General features: G+C 45.3%; 1 protein-coding gene across 4 annotated transcripts in view; it reads right to left on the reverse strand.

Moving 5' to 3' along the window:
• LOC146174501 (uncharacterized) overlaps nucleotides 1-21,059 on the reverse strand; it is a 151,120-nt gene that overhangs the window by 20,015 nt on the left and 110,046 nt on the right. For 2 of the 4 annotated variants that reach the window (XM_084583575.1, XM_084583577.1), the window contains exon 1: nucleotides 18,652-18,837. The exons of 1 other annotated variant lie outside the window; for it this stretch is intronic. The gene's annotated coding sequence lies outside the window, so the exon portion shown is untranslated. Of the gene's footprint in view, nucleotides 1-10,358; nucleotides 10,426-14,237; nucleotides 14,301-18,651; nucleotides 18,838-21,059 lie in introns of those variants that run through there. One more of the 4 variants, XR_014701818.1, reaches the window with a different exon arrangement.

A 21,059-nucleotide genomic window follows, 5' to 3' on the forward strand; every position in this document is an offset into this window, starting at 1 on the left:
CGGGACCACGGTAAAGCAATCCCTTCTGGAACACTTTAATTCAATCTAGACGGGCGAAGTTCCTCTTCTCACCAAATGGCACTCATAACATTCATCCCAAAAGCAGGCAAAGCCACAGATACGGGCCACCTCAGGCCCATTTCGTTCATGTTGTGCGTGGGCAAATTGATGGAAATAATGGTGAGAGAGACTCTCCGAGTATCTAGAAAACAAGCGAGTCTTCGGCGACTCGATGTACGGCTTCAGGCCAAATAAATCGGCTCGGACGTTCTGTTACAGCTTAGCAGAGAGATACTGAATCCGATAGAACATCCGAATGGGGATAAGATAGTGCTGGCTCTAGATCTGAAGGGAGCTTTCGATTACGTGGCGCACGAGGTGACCCTGAAGCACCTTTTGGAAACGGGATGTGGAAAGAACACGTTCGAGTATATAAAACGCTTCCTCTCACAGAGACAGACCTGCGTAAAAATCCAGAACGCCGAACACGGTCCTTTTATATCAGGTACCAGTGGAACACCACAGGGAGCGGTGCTATCCCCGCTACTTTTCGACATGCCAATGAAGAATCTCCCGTTTAACCTGGAGAAAATCTCGGGTAAGCAGCACGCGCTGTACGCGCACAATATCTTCATATGTTCCACGCCGGGCTCTCGGGGAGAAATTGAGGCGAGCTTGCAGGAGGCATCCACCGCTGTAAATGAGGACGCGAAAAAATTTGGCCTTCGGTGCTCACCGAAAAAATTCAAATTCGTCCATATTCGTCCCTCCAAAATAAGCACAGACAAGATAGAATTGCGACTTGGATCAGACCCGATATCTAAGAGACGGGAAATTAGTCCTAGGTCTTTTCATTCACCAGCGAAAGCTAGCGACGACCACGCTCGACGAGCTAAAGAAGGTGGGAGATCAGGTGGGCCGAATGGTCCGCAGAGTCTCAAACAAGAATGAGGGACTGAGAAGCAAAAATGCTCTATGACTAGCCAATGACTTTGTACCAAGCAGAATCATGTACTCGACCCCTTATCTCCACCTCAAAAAACACGACTACAACATCATCGAGGTGATCACGCACAAAAGACCGCAAAAGGCCTTCGACCTCCGTATAACGACGTCGAACCTGAGACCCCAAGATCTGGGTATGATGAACTCGTTCGAGGAGCGTAGAGAAGCCCACCTATCAAGCCAATACACGCGATTATCGCAAACACCGTCGGAGAGTCGCCTGTAACCCATCTACACATACAGCACACAACAGTAACCGAGGAAAGAGAAAGACTTCCCCAGCAGTGGCGATACGCCCTGCACTTAAAACCACTACCCACTAACATATCCAAGGATGACAACGAGGGTAGGCGTATGGCCAGGGCAGAGGCCCTAGCTCATGACTATGGAGGGAAACCCGGAGTGTACTATGTGGACGCATCCTTCCCGCACCAAGGTTGGTGGTACACGGCGGCAGTGATCCACGTGTCCAAAACGGTAAACGGACTCACATTTAAAGCCCGAAACGTAACCCAGGCAGAGGAGGTTACCATTGCGTTAGCAGGAACACACTCCGATTTCAAAACAATCATTACGGTCGTGTAGGAACATTCATCAGGGCTGGGTCTTGTACCTGGCCTGCCGGCTACTAAAAACAGCTCGTACGTTGGAAGTCCGTCCCTTCGCTTGATAGTCTGCGCTCCCGCCCACTCGGGGCTAGGAGGAAACGAGGCACCAGATGCCGCCGCCCGCGCGCTTTCTAACCTGGCAACCTCGTCCCGCTCCTCCTCCACAGAAGGCTTCACACCAGCCTACACTTTCAGAGAAATTACTCAGCTGTGCGAAACCAGGCACAATATTTACCCCTACCCGTGTAAAGGGTTAACGAGAGCGGAGGAACGCGGGTTTCTACACCTTCTTACGAACACCGTGATGTGCCCGGCATCACTTCAACACTTTGACAGCGCCTTCTCCAGAAAGGGCTCGCACTGTGGGGAAATATCCTTGGACCTCTTGCACATGGTATGGGCATGCCCCTCCAGTCCTGCCTTTGCACCTAACTCAAACCCCACCCGGGAGGACTGGGAGGCGACCCTACACGCCTGCTTCGACCTGAAAGCCCAAAAGACGTAGGTCAAACGAGTAATGGCGGCAGCTGAAGCCACTGAGGTCACGTACTAGGGACTCCACCTAGTGCTTGTGATGGAAAGGGCACTAAGTCTCACCCCAGAGCGAACTCCATATAACCATTTTTAATTAAAGTTTTCACCGCCATCCTCGCGTTGGAAACATTTCATACAATAGTATCATAGAACGGGGTCACTTCAAAGAGTTGAATTATTTAGACTGATTTCTATTCTAGCTGCAAATCAAGAAAATCGCGAGAAACATAAATTAGTTCAGAGTGGTGTAGAAGCTTTATTATAAAGCAGAACACATTATCTAAAGCACAGGGTGGTTTCATTTTAGTAACAGGCACGATCTGACTACATTATAATTTTGCAATATAATTTACTCTGTATATTATAACAGTCAAGTTATTTGAGCTCTATGTTTTTATTCAAGCAAGACCTATGATAGCAACCGGCGTAATTTATTTTATTTATTTACAATAACCCTAAAGGCCCTCGTACGAGGGCCTTTAGGGTTATATAAGATATAATACATAGGGAGATATGAGCCCATAAATAATAAAAACAGCAGAATCACTCTAAAAAATGAAATGTCAGGAAATTTCACTATTGTTGCACAAAAGTAAAAGGATAAGGAATGCAGATGAAATGTACAAACTCCGACCGGGGTGGCGCAGTGGGTACGGCGTTCGACTACTGTTCTCAAGAATGCGGAATCGAATCCTGGCCTCGGCGGCAGCTTTTTGATGGAGGCGAAAGCAAGGCACCCGTGTGGTATGTGATGGCAGTGCACGTTAAAGGAATCCCAGGTCATCAAAATTTCTGGAGTCCGCCACTGCGGTATCTCTCATAACCTGAGTCGCTTTGGGACGTTAAATCCCACACACCAAACCAAACCAACCAAACTGTACAAAACAATTCAGAACATATATGATACATGAAAAGGAAAAATATGCGAAAATGTCGTGTAAAATGCGAATAATATAAGAAATACAAAAGCTGTTAGCTCGCGTTTTCTTTTAGCAAATCTAGAAAAGGCTGTAAACAAAGTGTCAGTAGCTATGCGTGATGGTATTTCATTCCAGTCTACTATTGTGTGAGCGATGAATGATTTTGCATAAAAAAAGAACGGCACGCTATATGATTTACTTTGTTATCGTGGCCACGGCGAGGGAAGACTGCAGAGAGTGGCAAAAAAAATAATCGTGAAGGATGGAATGATAATACAGTTTCTGAAATAAGGTTAAGTGAGCGAAATAACGTCGACGTGATAGTGGTTCTAATAGTGGTTCGTTGGAAGCTCCGTCGTACTCTGGGAGGGGGCTATTATAAGAATCGCCAATGTACACGTTAATTAGTGCGTCCATAAATTCCGCGTCTGTACCCTAAACGCTTTCCATAATCTAATTACCAATTGGGATTTTGAGTTGGTCGGATCTAATAGGTATCTCTGCAGACCCTACGAAGGGTGGATGTTCGTGGCCCTACGGGGCTGGGACGGTAGGTCAGCCGCGCAAGCCACTTATCCTCACAAAACATCATGCTTCAAATTTCCGAAGAAATTCTACATCCGCAGCATCGAAACCACACGAGAGCCTTACTGGCTCTGGACCTCACCAAAGCGTTTCATAATATACAACATGACTCAATCCTTGACACCCTCTCCATCCTAGGGGTAGGAGAACGCACCCACTCATATATCGCAGCCTTTGTTCGCGACCGCACCCCCACCTTCTCTCTGTGCAACCGCAGAACACCCCAGGGATCAGTTCTCTCCCCCCTACTATTTAACGTCACCCTCATCCCGATGGTCCACAATCTAACACAAATCCCAAACCTCTCCCACACCCTCTATGCGGATGACATTACCCTGCGGACAACTACGGGAAATGTAGGAAATATAGAGAACACTCTTCAAGCAGGAGCGGACGTAGTGGCAACGCACGCAGCATCCATCGGCGTAGCGTGCTTCCCCACTACATCCAACCTCCTGTTGCTCCACCAAAACCGCCGCCTTAACAAGCAATAACATCCCTCCGTACACGTCCTCATAGATGGGCTCCAAGTACCAGAGGTCAGCAAACTTCGAGTTCTGGGAACGTTCCTGCAAAACAATGGACTCAACACAGAAACTATCCTGAAACTGACTGTCACCATCCATCAAACGAATAGCGAACAGGCACAGAGGCATGCGAGAGCACGATCTCCTGTGGCTTCTACAGGCATTTGGCATCAGCCGAATGGTCTATTCAGTCCCGTATCTCTATCTTACAAAGACAGAAACTGAGAAAGTTGCACTAATTCGTCAGGCATACGAAACAGCACTTCACCTCCCGAAACATACTTCTACCACACGCCTCCTTAACATGGGAGTGCACAACACATTTCAAGAACTAGTAGAAGCTCATCGTACTGCCCAGATCAACAGACTTTCCTCCACAGACAGGTATGTTCATTCTCGCAGCGCTAAAACTCCACCATATGGTCCAGCCATTGAAAACAGCCACCTAGTCTCCCAACACATCCGGGACAACCTTAACGTACAACCCGTACCTAAAAATATGCACCCTGCTCACCACAAGGTATGACGAGAAGCTCGAGCCAAGGCATTACACAAAGCCTACGCGACTTACACCAAAGCGGCCTACGTAGTCGCGGCTGAATGCAGTCACCCCATGGTATATGTCATCAGTGTGATTTCTTATAACTTCAAACACATAGTTTCTGCCTCTGTCAAAGCGAAAACGTCGACAGAAGCCGAAGAGGCAGCCATAGCACTAGCCATCTCCTCTTCCACTGCCGCTCATTTTCAGCGATTCTAAAATGGCCATTCAAAATTTCGCAAGAAAGAAAATACACCAATTCGCTCATCAAATCTTACCCTCTGGTTCAACAGCTCCTCGACCCATTCACATCGTCTGGGTACCAAGCCATGCAGGCAAACCCGGTAACGAGGCAGCCCACTCAACTGCTCGAGCGCACGTCAACCGAGCGGCGCATATCGAAGCCTGGGGAAGCACGCGAGACAGACTTCTCACCCGTCATGATATAAAACTTCATTACCGAGAACAACGACTCTTATACCCCCACCTCACACTTCTCTCTCAAAACCCCAACAAATAATCTGGCGACAGCTACAACCCAAAACCTTTTCCTCCAAAGCTTGGTTGGCCTTGGCACACCCGTGCCGGTACGACCCGACGTGCTCTCTATGTGGCGCACCTAGAGCCACCTTCAATCACATAATGTTTCTATACGAACATTTGAAGACACCGCCCGAATGGGCCCTCACGGACCAAGAGGGTTGGGAGATCGCGGTCTCGAGCTCGGACCCAGCAGCGCAAAAGATGCTGGTTGACTGGGCTGAAGCGGTCGCTGCCTGGCACGGCCTGACAGACACCAGCCGCGATTAGGAACCACCTCTACCATTGTAATGTACCCTGGTTCTCACAATAAATGTTTTGCATCCAACGCATTTTATCTGTTGTAGGCCGTCATTGCAACCGCCACCGCTTAGGTGGTGGACGACGGCTGTTGCGGCGCGCTCTTTCTCTTCCTCTTTTTTTTCGTTCTTCTCTACTTTCTCTCCTGTCCGCACGAGGCAACGGAGGTGGCTCAGCTACAGAACCAGTAGCCGGAGCAGGCCCGTGCATTTTCTTTTCCTTCTTCCTACAGCCAACACACGTTCTGGAAAGGCTCATGCCGCCTTCCATCTCGTCGCATCTGCTGCACCAATTCTGTGCGCATAATTCAAATTCTTTGTTATGTCTAGCTGTTCTCGTTCTAAGATTATGGTTACATTTTTACTTCTTTAGTCTGCGCTCTATTGCACGAATCGCCTGGTAACGTCTTGACCTGTCATGACGGCACATCGTGCGCCCCTCGTAGAACACAACCAGCATTTCATTGAACGCATCAAAGTTCACCGGCGTTCTATATTTCTTTTACAGGAAAGGAAAGGCTAGTATCTGTCAGTCGCGGAATCTTACTATTATCCTCACTGTAGACAAGGCCTATTATGAACAGAATTTCTCGATCCGGGGCTTGGCGGTGGTTCGGAGGCGGCTTCGCCGACTTCCGACTGGCAAATTGAATTTTAGGCCAAACTATGTGCTATCACCATGGCGGTCTCTGAAGAGAGTGCTTGCAACACTCAGTGTACCGGGTCTTAGGTGGCGCCAGAGACCGATGAAACTTCCCCGACGTTTGCGCAGCAGGTGTCTAGAAATTGTGGCAGTCCAAGAGACGAAGATAAAGAGCGAGGAGGAGACCGAGAGGGCATTATAGTCCTTTTTGGCAGATTTTTATGCCATTGTTGCACATGCTGTGGGCTTGTCGGCAGGTAGTTTTCCGTTTTAGCGAGAGACACTGCCTTGTTCTGGCCTAACTTATAATATCGACGCCGAGGGCCCGCTGATATGTTGCGATCTTCTACTCTTGAGGAAGCCATGGCGGATAATTAACATTTTACGCATTTAATACTGTGACTCAGTGCATAAGTTTCTTTGAGTACATAGCCAGCTTACTGAACTCTAACCGACATCTTGTGCTAATGGGCGACTTTAACTGCTTGTTTGCAACCCCAGTAATCGTTCTAATTCAGGAGCACGCAGTGCCAGGAGCGGTGACCTTTTGTTCCGTGTTACAGAGGATGCTGGACTAGCTGATACAGGAGAGTCCTGCCGTGCTTCTAGATCATTCACCCACATTCAGGGGCATTCTCACGCTCGTCTAGATTGGATTCACGCATCTTGTACATTAGTGTCCCGTGGGTTTGCATGAGAAACTTTACCGGTTTTGGTTTCTGATCACTGCATTGTGGCGGCCCCGCTCGGCGGCAATGACCATTCAAAGTTTAGGCCGTAGTGGAAACTTTGGAAGTGAAACTCATCAATGGTAAATGAGCAAGAATTTATCATTCGTGTGCGCTCAAAGCTCCAGCCATGTCTTTCCGGCAGTCTGCCCTCGTTAGCCGCTTGAAAAATATTGAAGCAGGAAGTACGTGCTATTGCAATTGAACTTGGCTCAATTAAATCTCCATACCAGAAACATCAGGGGCAGGCACTTAACAAAAGCTTGTGCAAACTTTATGAACTAGAATGCGAATCCCCTGGATCTTATACGGAAAAAAATTGCTAGTGTGAAAAGTGAATTACAAAGGCATGATGCCGAACGATACAAGGGTGCCTTAATTCGATCTCGTGTCAAGCGTGCTGTGCACTGCGAACGCCCGACGCGGGAAGCTTTGCTTGACGAACGTCATCATGTCATTGGAAAGCTGATTCCGGGATTAATGGGTAATGGCACATTGGTTACGAGTACGAATGAGATTACGTCAGTATTCGTGGATTATTACTCGATGTTTAGTGCAACTCCTCCTGTGAAAAATTCTGACATTATCTCGCGTTTCCCATCCCGGTTGACCCCTTTATTAAAAGATGATCGTTCCTTAAGTTGTGGCTCTTTCACGCAGCAAGAGGTAGAAGTGGCAATTGACCAATTACCTCTCTCGAAACCGCCTGGTGGTGATGGAATTTCCTCTGAATTTTACAAAGCTTTTAAAACTGTTCTTGTTCCTATCCTGCTAGATCTCATAGTGATGAGGTTTGATGTAGAGGCCCTTCCCGAGACATTTACCAAATGTCTCACAATCTTTAATCCAAAGAATACTGATGAAGAAAAATTCCGCTCAACGGAAGGCTATACACCAATCACGCTTGCAAATGTGGATTACATGATTTTCGCCAAAATTTTATCAAATTGCCAACAGTTGGCAATATCGGCTCTCATTCGCCTTCACCAGACGTGCGGCTTGAGGGCCATACAATGTAATGTACACATTGCGCGCACAATTCTCGAATCGTGCTCCTGCTCCCATGATCAGGTTGCTGTACTTCAGGTCGACCTCGCAAAAGCATTTCATCCAGTTCGTCATTCATTCCTGTTTTCTCTTCTGCACCGAGCAAATGTAGCTTGTGTAGTACTCGAGGGGGTGCACCTTTGCTATAGAAATTGTTCGACTCGCCTGATTGTAAATGGCCACTTAACAAGCCCCGCACCAATCACCTCTTCTGCGAACCAAAGCTGTCCGATGATACGCGGCGTTATGCTCTTTACTTGGAGCTACATAGTCTGAGTGTTTTACGTAATACTAGTATCCATGGATTCTCTCTCTTCGAAATGAGGTTAAAGAGCTAACATATGCGGGTGATCTAGTGTTTTTTTTTTGCACTGATACAACAAGCATAGAAAACGTTATATCCAGCATAGAACAATTTGGCATTATTTCTGTTGCTGAGATGAATCACTCCAAGAGTTCTGGATTTTGGTTTCATTCGTAGGGCTCATACTGCCCCTACATGTAGGAGTGGAGTGGCCACGTGTGCCCCCTAAATATCTGGGCGTTACACTGCATGCAATTAAGTCACGTGCAAATTACTGGAAAGAGCGAGTTCCTCTCTTCAAGCGTTATGCTAATACATTTGTTCCCTATCGGCTTTTAATCTTCGGTCGAACTCAGGCCTGCAACATGTTCTGGTGACAAAAATTTATTACGTGCTTCAGGTAATCCACTGTGCTAGACATTATATCCAGCGTTTTCGCAGAATATTTGCGAATTTTATTTGGTCATCAAATTTTGAACCGATTCGACGTGATAACCTATTCATACCTGTTTGTGCAAGGGGGTCAGCTTAGTACACCTTTATGTGAGTGCCGTTTGTTCTTTTTTCATGATTGTTCAAATCTGATTATTGAAGCATTCCGGAAAATTAATTTCATGAATTTGTTTTCAAACTTAGGGGTATGTTCAGATTTTACTGACCGGCCAGAGTTACTAGGATTTATGCAGGAAGGTTTTGCTTTTGTGCAGTTTTTGATGGTACGGTTCGCGAATGAGTACTTATACTCTGTTTCGCGCAAGAGTCTATACAAGGAATTGATAGCAATGCTCTTTCTACCACCAATGTTCCGTCCTTTATACTTTGGTCTTAAGGGCCATGATGTTCTATAGATAGTGCGCAAAATGCAGATTTTTCCTTGCACGAAAACATTTTTCTTTAAATTGCACACCGAAGCTCTACCCATTAACACAGGGCTTCATAATAAAAAAATATTTTTGTATCTTCTGTATATTCCCGTCTGTAAATTGCGTCTTGCAAAGACGCAAATCTCTTTGGGACGTGCTGCGAAAAACTCTAAAGAAAAACGTTGTTCTTAATTCGTAGTCTGCGGTATCTTGCCGTTACACAATGTGATTACGAACCATATAAAATGTTTTTCCTTCTTGGTATCCATAGCTTGCGGAAGAAACGCATCTTATATCACACCGCTGCACCTGTTGTTCCACCTAGACTCCATTATAGCCGAATGATGCCGCAACTTAGGAGATTTAAGAAGAAAATGACTTTCAACCTGACTGGTTTGCGCTGGTGACACGGTGTTTATCTTTGCCTGCCTTTTTTGTGTGTTTTCTATTGTGCAGCTCAGCAACGGGTCAGTGCTTTGTAAATAGTCTGTGTACATAATTCTTTCTGTACATAAACACGTGTAATAAATACCGTGTCAGAAAAAAAAATCCGGGGTGTGGTTCCATTTCCGGTGGAGGCAAGGTTCTTTAATTTATTTCAACTCTCGCTCTCTAAAGCATGTCACATCTACTGATAACCTTCCGTCGACATCAATGAGGCATTAAATGTTTTTGTCTTATTAACTCAATCGCAATATTATGCAAAATACAAAACTTTTCATATTCTGCGCAAAAAGCTTGCTGACACTGCTCGAAAGTGACATGTCTTGACAGGCACTTAACCTTTCTTTGTAACGAACTTTGTTGTGCAGCACGTGTATTTAAGTAAATCAGATTCTTTGTGCCCCTGAGTGCTCTATGGTAACTACACAATTCGTTCTTCATCTGTATCACAGAGGACGCCCCGCAGTATAAACTGAGCGGGGATCTCCTATAAGAAATGAATAAATTTTGCAAGTAACATTCTAGGCAGTTATTAAGAAAATATTATATAAGCATGCAGAGAAAAACTTATAATACAATGCTAACGAGGAACAGTGGGGAAGATTTAAATAATTAAGAGCTGCAATCAAAAATCCACTAATGTGCAGCGAGCTGAGAATTCAAATTACTGATAAACGAATGAAATAAGATAAACACGAAAGCTTAAGAGCCAGAGAAAGATATTTAGTCGATCTAAGAAATAAAATAGGAAACATGTAAGTCTTTACGTACTGAGAAAATGAGTGAGAGTACGCTGATATTTGATTTTGGATGGCAATTAATTCCTCAAAGATATGCCTGAAAAGCATGTAGTTTGTTTTTCATAATTAGTCCTGATTGTTAGTAACAGCAGATTACCATATTGAGCAAGTCTGGTGTTATTATTGTTAAAGAGCTCGGATGGACACAAAAGCACTCAGAACGACATGATTATTGCGCGTTTGAAAGATAATGTATGCCAACCTCAAAATATAAAATTTATTGTGACCTAAAATATGAAAAGCTTTTCTTCTGCAACTGCTCCTTCAAGTCGCATTCTAAAGTGAATGCAATTCTTAAACCATCGTTCCTTCTGTAACTTAAAATGAGACAATCCAACGGATAGTAATATATTTATGTTTTGAAATTCCCTTCATGTCATCATCATCATCAGCCTGACTTACTGCAGGGCGAAGCCTCTCCCATATTTCGCCAATTACCCTGGTTCTGTGCTAGCTTCATTCACTTGACACCTGCAAACTTTTTAACCTCAACCGCCCACCTAACTTTCTGCCGCCCCCTGCTATAGGCTTTCCTTCCCTTGGAATCCAGTTTGCTACCCTAACGACCATCGGTTATCCTCTCTTCGCACTACATGTCCTGCCAATCCCCATTTCTTCTCCTTAATTTCAACTAGAATGTCGGTAACTTGAGTTATTTCTCTGGCCACTCTGCACGCTTCCTATGTAATAATGTTACCCCTACCATTTTTCAATCCATAGCCCTCTGGGTTGTCCTCAATCTAAGTAGAACCTTCTATGTTAGCCTTCACGTTTCAGCCCCATAGGTGAGTACAGGCAAGATGCAACTGTTCTATTCTTTCCTCTTGAGCGATACCGGTAAGCTGCTAGTCATAATCTGCGAGTGCTTGCCAAAGGCGCTCCATCCCAACCTTATTATTCTTGTTATCTCCTTTTCATGGTCCGGATCTGCGATTACTACCTGTCCTAAGTAGACATATTCGCCTACTACTTCCCGTGCTTCGCTAACAATCGTAAACTGCTGTTCCCCCCCAGGCTGTTCAACATTACCATAGTCTTCTGCATATTTATTTTCAAGCCTACCTTTCTACTTTTCCTGTCTAGGTCACCAGTCATTATTTGCAGTTCATCTCCTGAGTTATTTAGCAAGGCAATGTCATAATCAAATCGCAAATTACTGAGGTATTCTCCATCTACCCTTATCCCTAACTGCTCCCATTTCAAGCCCCCGAATACTTCCTCTAAGGAAACTCTGAGTCATGTAACGATGTGCATCTTCAAAGTTAAGCGCTCACACATTTTTGGCATTGTGCCTTTCTAACTACCCATCTGCTTGTACATACCTTTCGTAATCAGCCTTTTTTCTCTTGCTTTTACCCTCATTATGCTCATTTTATAAAAAAGCACTATGTACCTCAGTTTCCAACTCACTGCCCGATACTCTTTTCCGTATCTTCAATGTCATCTTTAGCGGTCTGTTTAATAGATAGCATTTTGTTTGTTTGAAATTGCACTAAAATTTATATTGGCTTCATCAAATGCAACTTTTTAACTTGTGTTTTCATTGTCGCGCTGATTTGGGCTCATTTCTACCTTTAACTTGTGTTTTCATTGTCGCGCTGATTTGGGCTCATTTCTACCTTTACTGCTCTCCCATTCGACTATACGGTACAGCCCGACATTCCTTTTTTGCTTGAGCTGAACTGCCATAACCATGCGTAAATCTTGGACTAAAATGATGGTATTAGTGTTGCTAACTTTTAATTTCATTAGCTGATGTATAGTCGAATAATTCTGACATGTTTATAATACTTATGCTTTTTATTCTACGGGGTAATGGTAGAATACTAGTACCTGTTAAAAAGCCAACTCGTAAAGAGTGTGGACAGACGTAAAGCCGTTCTCACGTGTTTTAATCCTGTCACCTCCTCTCAAGACGAAAATAAAACCCAAATCATTTTAACTGCACATTTGATACAAAGGGGTGAAGATCACTTACTTCAGAGTCTTCACTATTTACGCTAATTTGTGTGCAGTGTGAAATCTTACACGTTTGTGTGCATAACAATTTGCTGCGTTAAACCGCCATTAATGCTGTCGGTTAGTCTCTTTACCACATTTACCACTGTTTAAAGCCAGCTATACAGCCTTTGAGTGAAAAATGTTCTCATGTTGCTGAAGCGCCAGTCTCCCAGCTCTGCTGTGTGGCGTCTTAAGCTATTAGTGCAAATTAGATACTTGCCGAGCTAATGGCAAATTTATGCTCTGTATAGCAAACGAAAATGCTATAACGATGCCCTTGATATAACAATCAAAGTATAAGCAAAAATCACGGGCTGCGTTATGTATACACATATGTACAGCACTATTCTCGTTGAAACAATACACAAATATTTGTTTTCATGTTAGGACAGCACCCCTTTGCGCCACCAGATGGATAGGTTTGTATCCACATCCTTGAATTTGTAGCCATGAACCTCACTTTCTCTTAACAAAGTGTGTACTTTGTGACTTCTAGCCTTGTCTCTTATACATATGCTATGCCCACAGCGCGCACTTACAACAGATTCAGAGAAGCATATTAAAATAGAAATTGCAGGGCACAGTTGAAGATAAAAAAAATTTGTTTCCATTATCTTTATTCTCGTTCCGATTAAAGTAATTTTACAGTCGGCAGAAATTGAAGGTCTTCTCAATATTAAGGCTTATTTCTAAGTACCGTTAACAATATTTGTCTATGTATATAGTGCCTTTTCAAATTTTATTATGAAATGTAGGTACCCACAAGGAGCATAGAAGGGCGTACAAGACTTCAGTTGCCGTCAGTAGTTTTGGTTCATTGCACGTGTATGCTCTCTACAATACAAAATATGTTCATTAACAACTGTCGCATTCGGTTTTAGACAATGCTCCAAGAGTACACCGCCCAAATTCCATCGCGTCTGCCTTTTCTACAAAACGCTTTGCAAAACGGTCGTCTTGAAATGATACGAATATGTTTCTTATAACAATTCTAAACGATAGGTTTTATACTCCTCTTTACTGCCAGTACTGCCTTTGGAAACAATGGCTTATTCATGAATTCGATGAAAGGTGGAGAGCATATATTACTGAAAGGTTATTGCTGCGCAGAGTGGTGACGTCCGCAAACAGATGTTGAAAAAGAACATTTGCACTTTGACCTACCGAATAGGCAGATCAATTTCTAAAGCATTTGCGGGCCTTCATGATTCAAGCCAGAGCCCTCGACTGACGCTATCAATATGATTCTATGTGTGGCATGCCATCGTGGTCTCGGCGCAAAAAAAGGCGGCGGCCTCAGCACACCTGTCAAGCACGCGCAGTTCGTTCTTCTTTTGCGTCGAGAACGAAGAACGAACTGCACGTGCTTGGCAGGCGTAATGTGGCTGTCTTCTTTTGCGCCGAGACCACGATCGCATGCCACAGACACAATGCATCCGTTCCCGGCGAATATATCCATCCTTATATATATTGCGAATTTTTCCACTTTACTCTCGTATCATTCATGGGGCTCAAATATATAGCTCTTATTGAGAACGACAGGGAAAAAAGTAATGTCAAATGTGTCTCCAAGAAAACGTTTCGCAGGGACTTTTCACAATAGCTTGCAATTATGGATGAGGCGTTTTATTTTTGTGCCACTTATTGACCTTTACCGGGAGCCTTAAGATGTTGATCGCGGCAGATGCTTCCATAGCTTGCAATTATGGATGAAGCGTTTTATTCTTGTGCTACTCATTGGCCTTTACCGGGAGCTTTAAGATGTTGATCACGGCAGATGCTTCCATAAAGTTTGTGTCCCTATTGCAAAAACCAGTGCAACTGGGTGCCAGCGACCCAGCGCCATACCTGATTAAGGTGCCAGTTTGACGCTGGAAACTGGGCGCACTGGGACGCTCCGCACAGGCGGCACTGTTCACCCGGAGAAAAAGAAGGCGTGGGATAAAAATTAAAAAGTAAAAATTAACGAAACAAGTTAGGTACATAAAAAAACTTGAAGTAAAAAAAAAGACAAAAATAATGCACCATGCGCGCCTCGAACTAAGTCCCTAGGCACATATCAATCATTAGCTCAGCACGCTAACCACTCGGCCTCACCGAGAACTGGAAGTTAACGAAACATTCCTGCATTTTATGTCATGACTCGCATTTATAAGCTTGAGACTTTATGTTTCGCAGTCTACAAGCCATTGCTACCTCGTTAACAATTGCAACTTCTTGATCATTTTAGCTTGCTGTCTGCTCTCACGACCTGCAGCTAATGTTCTGGGTGCCTATGCGCGCTATTTTGTACACTGGAATCATTTTAACATGTGGAGTTTGTCATCGCTGGCAAATTTACCAACGCAGGCTCTTGGGTGGTGCTCTGCTACCGTGGGCGTAATTTTCGGTGAACACGGAGCTTTAGTAGAAGCCTTCAAGAAAAAAAGTGCGACCAAGCTTCAATACCGGCAAGCGCCGCAGCGATGACCCTAATTGCGTGTAACTAAACCTTATTTGTATGTAAACATTGCGGAAAGCGTTGCGATGACCGAGTGCTCGGCTGCTTGATACGCAGAGTTAGAAGGAGCGCAAAAGCTTGAGAAACACGCCAAATATTATGTATTACAAGCGCTGTATTTTGTTGCTTTTTCTCTCATGGGCCCATCGCTCGGTAAACTACTATCTTCATGGTTTTAGTTTTTCTTTCTGCTGTTTATACTGGGCCGTGGTGCAGGCTACGCTCGCCTGCGATTGAGCCCGCATTGAACATTTTGGCAGTAATCATTGTGTTTAAGTGCCCTTAAGATCAGCTGTGAAGTTGGTTTTGCATGATAGCCAACATTATTCAATTCCAGCTTGAGTTGTGCGTTAATCGCCAGTGTGTCATGAGATCGAGGCGCGGCGGTCGTTGTCTCTCTCGAAACGCTCGAAACGACCTATCGAAACATGGAAACTTTAGAAAAAAGATACTGTCTTTGTTTTCTTACAAATGCGCAACGACTTCGCAGCAAAAAGCGCTTGCTTGAACCATATTTTTCATATGCCCCCCGATGGTCGATTGAAAGTACGCTGTTGCCCTGTTGGCCTCTGAGGGATGCTACTCCTGCTGACACCGCAGGCCGCACCGGCTATAGTGGGGCACTGGGACCAGTGGGGCCCCAGCGCACATACAGCGCTTCTCCCAGTACATCGCGGATGCCAGCGACACACCTAGCGTCAAAGAGCTAATCCCAGCGTTTTTCTCCCATCGCACCAGTGGAGCCAGTGTCTTCCCGTTACTGCTCCAGTGAATATCGCAGACCTACAGCGTGCCCAGCAGATCCAGTGCAAGACCAGCGCGAAAATCTTACTGGTTTCGCACTGGAGACGCTGGTTTTTGCAATAGGGGTTCTTTTCTATTTTTTGCCTCTCAGTTTTCAAAAGTTTCGTCAGTGTAGCACGGCCATTCCGTTTTTTTGCTTCCAGCGGCTACGAGAAATATAAACCATTTCAATGAAAGAAAATGGCTTGCAATCGCGTGAAAAGAAGTTGTGCTAAATATGTAGGTGCGGTGCGCTGTAGGATAGGTACTTTTATTTGTTTTTCTGCAAGAATAACTTTCCAACTTGAATTGGGATATTGGGATACCTGGACACGGGATGAGCAGTATATATATATATATATTTTTTTTTTTTCTTCCAAAAAACAATAGTTCTAGCGCTCTGTGTGACGTACTTTCACTGTCATTTTTTTAATACTTCTCAATATCATGATCAAAAGACAGCTTCTGTTGAGAACCCGTTGAAGAAAAATAGATGAATATGTTTGTCGTGAATTATTCGTTATACTCAATTGGTAAGAAAAAGGAACGCTTATTCAGCAACTGCACGTTGTAGGAAAACAGTTACCATGATAGCCGTAAATTGATTGTCGCGAGCATTTACATCTCATCGTGAGATGTTCCCACATATCAGTGATTTCCTTGATAAAAGCAGTGCCCCTCTCCTTGAGCAATATTTTCCATGAGGAATGACACGCAGTAAACCACATTAGTACAAAGCATCTAAGTTAGATATTCTGGGTGAGTGCGTTCCTAAGAATTAAATATACTTGTATCCAACATGCAGTTCGAGGTCTAAACTAAATAAAGTGCTTATTGCAGATTCTCGCTTGCGTCTTCAAGTGGAATGTGTGTAGGTGTGGCTTGGCGGTAGTTACAACCCCAGAGCCGAATTAATTCCTCTACAATGTCAGCAGTGAGCTGCCGTCGGCGGTCCCTGATCACACGTAGAGTGCCTTGACGGAGAACATTCGAATGGAGCATATACGACGACACATACTTGCCTTGACATATACAAGAGCTGACATCTTCACATATCTTGTCAAATAACCCACACACACTAAAATCCAGCCGTTTCCTTTGTAGACATGAAAAATGGGCAACGAAAATTGATTGCAACCTTTCAAAAGGAGCCGGTGGTTACATTATCGGTTGGAGAATACCAGCAGGACAAGTGGTGTGAGACTTGAGTTGGAGATGCACTGTTTTGTGGTTTTAAACATTTTTCACGTTTAAAAGCTCTAGCGAAGTCTTTGCAATATATAAGAGAACTAAAAGTGACCCAATGCGATGTCGTTGCGCTTTCCGGGTAGCTCAGAATTGCGGAGATTTCGCTGGAAAACGAAAAGCACCGATACACACTCAGCCAAGTAATTGTTTTATAGGAGGCAATTTTTATGGTAAACGATGTAGAATATTCTCCTGTGTGGCCGCAGCAGCAAACCGTTGCAGCGTGAGGTCATTTTGTTGCTCTCGACGGAAGATCTTTGTTTATGAAAATGGCTTGGAAATTGAGGCCAAAATTCCTGGAAGTCTGCATCTTCGGTAGTTATTGGGAATGAATGGAAGGCAAGTAGTTACCATCACTGTGGCGACGACGTCTTTTGTAAACGACAGAAAAGTCATATTACTGCAAGCGCAACGTACAACGCCCAAAACAAACACAGATATCGCGTAGGCATATGAGCCAGCAAGAGGAATGATGATCTGTCACGATCGTGAACGATGATCCATATAGGTATCCGGCCACTTTGCCCGATAGATCTTACGACTTCAAGAATTTGACGTGACCGTAGTCTATAAGTCGGGCCGCAAGCATTCCGACGCAGACTGCTCCTCCCGCGCTCCCATCGACGCTCCCCCGAAAGAAGATGACGACGACACCTTTTTGGGACCGGTAAGCGTCAGGAGTTGTGCGCACCAACAGCGCTCCGACTCGGACTTGAAAGACCTGCATGATAAGACCGCTTCTCCTCCAGCTGTGTTCAAGCGCCATTTATCATCATGAAGAACTTCGCACCCAACAGGACCGCGCAGCATCTTGTGCCTAAAGACTCCGGGAAGAAATTTTGCAAGCCCTGCACAATGAGCCCACATTATGTCATCTCGGGTTGGCGCGCCCGTTGCATCGAATCCTGGAGAAGTACTACTGGCCGCAACTCTCTGCCGACGTAACCGATTAGGTGAAAACGTGCCGCGAGGGTCAGCGACGCAAGTAGCCGCCGATCAGACCAGCTGGGCTGCTGAACCAGATACCTTCCCCAACCATGCCCTTTCAAAAAATTGGGATGGATCTCCTCAGCCCCTTTCCCTCTTCATCAACAAGTGGATCATCATGGCCACCGACTACCTTGCCCGCTACCCGGAAGCGAAAGCGGTTGTACCGCGCCAAAATTAGCGAAATGTTTTGTCGAATATATTCCCTTGAGACACGGTGCCCAAGAAGTGCTCATCACGGACAGGGGAAAGTCATTTACGGCAGAGGTGATACAAGCCACCGTGGAATGCAGTGATACAAGTCATCGCCAAACAACTGCGTACCCTCCTCAGACTAACGGACTTACGGAACGCCTGAACAAAACGATCGTGGACAGCATCGCCATGTACGTCAACACCGACAAGACTTGGGACGCCATCTTCCAGTATGTGATTTTTGCGTATGACACGTTCATCCAGGAGAGAGCCACAGTGACCCCGTTCGTGCTTGTGTATACGGCAGGGAGCCCTCAACGACCATCTACGCGATGCTGCTGCACGTGACAGGAGATAACGCCGACGTTCCCTCCTACCTGCCGCATGCAGAGGAAGCCTGACGACTTGCCCGGCTGCGCATCAAAGACAAGCAACACACCGATGCCCGGCGGTACAACTTGCCACAACTTGACGCAGAATACAGGCCGGCAAACCAAGAGTGTACTCGAACGTCGTTAAGCCGCCTCCGACTGAACGAAAAGCTCTTACCGTGGTATTCCGGCCCATACCAGGTCCTTCGGCGCACCGGACCGCTTAATTATGAAGTCATTCCCGACGGCACGTCTACATCTCAGCGGAACAAGACGAGCCCAGAAATCATCCACGTTGTGCGCATAAAGCCTTATTACGCGCGCTAAAGGCCCTTGTTACTCTAATATCTCGTATTCTGTCTATAATTTGTTTATTTTGTAAGTATCGAGGTGACGCCTTTTTGAGGGGGGAGAGAGAGAGAAAGCACTTCATTTGCACACATCAGAGAGTATGGGTGATTGGGCGAGACGTAGCTCCCTCTTTTACCGTCTATCTCCCCCCTAGACATCGGCCGCGAATCAGTTGGCTTCCGGCGGCGGCCTGGGCTTGGCCAATGCCTTGTTTTGGGCTTGTCCTTCCTGGCTATGGAGGGAGGCTTCCCATAACTGTATGTTTTCATGTAGCTTGTTTAGCGCTGGGCAAGCCCAGAGCATGGGATTTACGGTCGCTATGCCTTCACAGTTTTTTCATTTGGAAGAGTGCATCTCAGGATGCCATTTGTGTAGGATATACGGGTTTGGCAAGGTATCCGTGTGCAGGTTTCGAGAAATTGCGTCTTCCTTCTTTGTGACAGATTTATGGGAGGGAGGGTTCTTTTGGTTATTCTGTAGTTCTCCAGAATTTCTCTGTGTGTGGTTAAGTCTCGCTTTTTGAACAGAGAGTGGTCTGCCCGCTCTGGGGACCGGTGTCTAAGTCCTCGAGCGACCTCGTTGGAGATCTGGTTCTCTGTCAGTCCACTGTTGGCGGGCGCCCATGTTATTTTAATTAGGTCGATGGGTACGTTCTACTTGCCTGCTTGCAGAATTTAGCTGGCCTCTTTGGACACCTTACCGTTCTCATAGGCTTTGATTGCAGTTTCAGAATCGATCATTATTATTCTGCTTGATGAATTTGTGATTGCCAGGGCAATCGCTGCCATCTCTGCCTCCTATGGTGAGCATTGTCTTATGTTACAGCTGGAGATTACCTCGCATTTGTCGCTCACCGTTACTGCAGCGTAGTGCCCTTCTGGGTACTCTATCGCATCGGTGCACACTACCCCTTGTTTTGGAGGAGGGAGCTTTGGAGTCTTTGGACTCTACTTCTCCTGCGTTCCTTGTTGTGTATGGGGTGCATGTTTCTTGCGATGGGGGGTATTCTTATCTTGCTGGCAGTTTCTTTGGGAATATGGCGGTTATCCCCTGTCACGATTCTGGGTTTTGGTAACTCAGCTTCCTAAATATGGATCTGGCAGTTTTGCTTCCAGTTAGTCTGACATATTGGGCAGTGAGTTTCGCCTTGACACTCCTAGATTGAGGATCGTCTCGGTTTATGTGCGCGCTAGTAAACCTAGGGCTGTTTTGACACCTTTATTGGTGAGGATGTCTGCCTAGTCTCTCTCTGCTTTAGTTGTCTTTAAGTACGGGATAGCGTAGGTGATTCAGCTAATGATTAAAGAGTGGGCCAGCCTAAGTAGTTTCGCCTCCTTCATCCCCGCGTTTTTGTCTGCGGTCGTTTTGAGAAGCCTGCAAGTTTGGTTGGTCCTGGCTTCTTGTCTGTTTATTGTTTCTGTGTTTCTTCCATTTAGTTGTATCCACATACTCAGTATCCTGATACTTGTCCACCCTTTGGACAGGAATGTTGTTGACCAGAAGCTGCATATTTACCTGCTGCTTGCTCACATTTAGCATCTCCAATTTTTCTGGCGAGCATTTTAACTCTATGGGTCTCAGATAGGGTGTCTTCTATTTGGCAATCGCTCTCCCCTCTGTCAACCAGAAGGGTGAGGTCGTTAGCGCAAGGAGCGGGACAGAGGCCCTCAATCTTTCTTAGTCGTTCTGGCAGCCCGATCATTGAATTTTTAAAGGGGTAGGGGACAGCACCGATCCCGGTGGTGTACCTTTGTTGCTTAGCTTAATGTTTTCTCTTGTTGTGCCCTTTACTTCTACGTTCACGATTTGGTACGTGAGGTAACTTTTGATGTATTTGTATAGCTTGCTTCCTACATTTAGACTATTCAGGTTCAATGCCGCGAATCATTTCAATCGTTTTTGTTCTTTTTAGAGAGCTGCTAGCATGTGGCCTTATCAATGTGAATCTTGCGCGCGGATAAATTTTGTATTGTTTGTTCATTCATGCGTGTCGTCCCGATATGATGCTGTATAATTTTCTTTGTCGCGCAAGATGCGTCGATCTGTATCTCGAAGATTCCAGCCTGTCTTGCGCGTGTCTACAATGTTCCAGGTTATGCTAGTCACTGTTTTCGTCTTTACCTAGACGTTTCTTCCTCGCGTATCAATTGAGCGTTGACGGGCGCGATAGGCATTCGTTGTTCGACGACCAGTGAGCACGATTGCTGTGATCGCCGCCGCCGAATCGATCAGTTC

Source organism: Amblyomma maculatum, chromosome 11 (assembly GCF_055883805.1).
Source record: "Amblyomma maculatum isolate TAMU_Amacu chromosome 11, ASM5588380v1, whole genome shotgun sequence".
Lineage (NCBI taxonomy): Eukaryota > Metazoa > Arthropoda > Arachnida > Ixodida > Ixodidae > Amblyomma > Amblyomma maculatum.